Source organism: Aptenodytes forsteri, unplaced genomic scaffold (genome assembly GCF_000699145.1).
Source record: "Aptenodytes forsteri isolate BGI_AS27 unplaced genomic scaffold, ASM69914v1 Scaffold54, whole genome shotgun sequence".
NCBI lineage: Eukaryota > Metazoa > Chordata > Aves > Sphenisciformes > Spheniscidae > Aptenodytes > Aptenodytes forsteri.
Genome location: NW_008796044.1, coordinates 18,153,444 through 18,156,359, shown reverse-complemented (window position 1 = coordinate 18,156,359; position 2,916 = coordinate 18,153,444).

Below are 2,916 nucleotides of genomic sequence, written 5' to 3'. Positions count from 1 at the left end.
GGGGGGGGGGGGGGGGGGGGGGGGGGGGGGGGGGGGGGGGGGGGGGGGGGGGGGGAGGGGGGCGAGCGCCGCTGCCGCAAAGCCATTTAAAGTTCAGCCAGCCCTTGAGATGTTCGGGAGCCTTTACAAAGCGGCGTTTGCACGAACCTGTTGTTGGCGTTACGCGAGAAACCCGTGTCGCCGGTGCAGCGCAGCCCTGCCGCCCGTCTGGGAGCGGTCACGGGCGAAGGGGTTTTGGTTGTGTTTGTTCCGCGTGTCACTCCTCGTGGCGTGCGTGGCGTTAAAGGCGCGCTGCCAGATAGCGTACTATTGCTAAGAACAGAGGAGGTTTTAAAAATGGTTTTACCTAGCCTGGTATTATTTCAGTGGTAAAAAGCAGTCTTTCATAGTTTAGAATATGTGGAATGACAGTACTAAACCAGTTTTGATGTGTAACAACGTGGCTTACTTGTGCCGTCTTCAGCAGGAGGGTTTTTAATCTTTCTATTGATTTAAAGACCTGAGCTACATAATTATTTCCTGCAAAAATCACGGGGGCGGTAATTGCCCGGACCCTTCTTTTCCTGTTGTGCAGGGACCTGTTAATAGGATTCTTCTCTCAGAAAGAAAGGTCTCCTTAGCAGCATTTAATGTCAAGAATGAAGCAGTGTCAGGTAGAAACTGAATGTATTTCAATGAAGAAGTGCGTTCTAAAGAATTCCAAACTTGAACTCTAGAGCGTTCAGTGTTTTGCAAAATATTCATGAAGCGATGTGTTTAAAAGTAGAAACATCTCCAAATGGTATGCACTTAAGTGTGAAAATTAAGGAGAAAATGTTAAAACTTGAAAAACAATTTGAGTGTGCATTTAGAAAATAGAAATCTGGGTTGAATAAATAGGGGAGGCGAGAGAAAGAAAAGTATTTTCAAGCGTGGGTGGGAGGGAATCACATAAGATTTTCCAGCTGTTTACGAATGGCGAGAGAACATGCAAATGTATTTATTTATGAATTTGCCCGAGAGGATTTTTGTACGCTCTGATACTGTCTCTTGTTTGGCCTTACGCAGTGCTGAGGCGCAAGTCCAAACATGCGAAGGGCCAGATTCATACGAACAGGGCTATTCAAGCCTGCCGGGGGTCCCGCTGGCTGCCTGCGCAGTGCGGGGCGAACTATGGAAACCACACCTAAGCATCCAGGGGAAGAAACTCCAGCATGTGGGCTGAGAGGGGCTGGGGTGTGGGCTGCTGAGCTCCCCTGCCCGGGGAGTCCGGGCTAAGGGGGGAGCCCTGCGAGTGCGCCGGCCCTCAGCCCAGGCGCAGCCTCTCAATCTTCAGTTCTGGCTCAGAGTTGAAGGACGAGTGACAAGCTTTACGTGCTACCAGGTGCTTTCAATGGTAACACACTCGTTTCCTCGCTCCGACTTTGCCAGAGTTTTTCATCTGAGGATTTGCATTCCGGTTGTTTGCTTTGCCCAGAATTTTGGGAAAATGTGGACAAAATGAATCCTGTATTTCTAAGAACAAGCTTAGGGGGGAAAAAATGATGTCTTGCCTATTTTCAGTACTTCTGACCTGTCACTGAAATAACGTTGTTTCTCACGCTTTGGAGAAGGGAACTAAATTTTGTTTTGCATGAATTTGCATCAGGGATATGCTTTTTGTTGTTCCCTCTGAAAATCTTTCCCAGTCTGGCCAATTAATAAGTCTCTGAAAAATGCACGTGTTTTTTTTTTTTAAGTAACTTAAATGTCTGAAGAGTCTGTCCTCAACATACTGGAATCTCCAAGAGCTTCCAGTCGTGGCTGGGCTGACTCTATGCTAGTCCCAAAGCATAAATGAACATGCTGCCTTTGACCTGTGGCTTCAGATGGATTTGTAAAATAATTGAAGGGTGGGGCAGACACAGAAGTGGAATAGGAGTTCTGGGAGTGTTCTTTTAACGTAATTTTATGTCTGGAATTTTAATACAGAGTGAACAAAAAGCAAAGGGGAGAGGGCGAAAAAGAACTGATCATGGTTAGTTCCTCTTTGTTTATAATGTTTTCCTAATCTTAGTTATTAAAATGAAGTTTTAGTTTCTTTAGAAGTTATTTGCAAAGGAAAGACTGTGTTAGAAATATCATTGATGTCAAATCTGAATATATCTCGTAAACTTTATTCTTAGAAAAATTCCCTCTAACTTCTGTTACCTGGGGTTTCATCTTTTTGGTACTGTGATATCAGCTCACTGTTTGTGCAGGTATCTTGCAGAATGTTCTGGAGAGCCAGGTTTCCACTGCCTGTGCTGGAGGTGTTGGCCAAGTGCAAGGCAGTGCAGATTTCGGTGCCTTGAGCTGACTCCAGCAGCAGCGTGCTCCCAACCAAGGCGCTTTGCGTTCCCTGGCTACCACCCTGCTGCATTTCAGCAGAGCTTTTTGCTCTCTCTTTCAGTGTACCATTTGCACGGTCAAGCAAGAGAGGGCGAATGTAAACTTTCTTTAAACAAGGGATGTATTTGTCTCGAGTGTATGATTAATTGCTTTGGATATTTCCTGCCCATTTCTCTGGGTCTGATTTAGGTCTGATTCAAAACAGTAAAATCAATGTAAAGGTGCCGTTTACTTCAGTGGGCCTTGAAAAAACTTTCTAAAGGATAGCAACAGCACTTCACGTTGTTGTGTCAAATTTATGTGTATCTTTAAAAGTGAATAAATTTATTTAAATATTCTATAAGTAATCTGACAATCGCATTTTCTGGTGACCTGGAAGATCCTTCGCTATCGGGAGGATGATGAGTTTATGGCTGAAAGTGTTTTTAGTTTTTGGCGTTGAATAATGCTGGGTGCTCAGGTGTGAGAGTGAACTTCTGACAGCGTGACCTGGAAGTGAAATCAGTTACGCCAATACTGAGGATGATGCTCCTGCTGATTCAGGGGTTTTCCTGTTCCTGTGGTTGT